Here is a 357-nt window from a genome sequence, read left to right as displayed (position 1 = left end):
AAGGCAAACAGAGCGCAGGCGTAGAAGACAAGTCGGAGGAGGGGGCCACGTGACGCAAAGGTGTCTGCGAAGATGCACAGGAAAGGGAAAAGGAGATTTAAAGGGTCGGGAAGCGGGGGGGGGGGGGAGGGTTAGAGCCCGTCGCACGGACCCTACGCTCCCTCCTTCCCGACGAGGGCTCAGGGTGCTCACACGCCAACGAACCCGAGGGACGAGTGTCTCATTAAATAATCCCTGTGAGGAAGAACCGACAACGCCGTTTGGGAGGACGCCGTTCCTCACCCTCCGCCTCGCCGTCCCGCTCTCGCCCTTCTGCCCATTCCGTCTCTTGCGCTGCCGCTAAACCTGTCTAAACCC

Source organism: Penaeus monodon, chromosome 34 (genome assembly GCF_015228065.2).
Source record: "Penaeus monodon isolate SGIC_2016 chromosome 34, NSTDA_Pmon_1, whole genome shotgun sequence".
NCBI lineage: Eukaryota > Metazoa > Arthropoda > Malacostraca > Decapoda > Penaeidae > Penaeus > Penaeus monodon.
Note: the sequence above shows the minus strand (reverse complement) of the source record.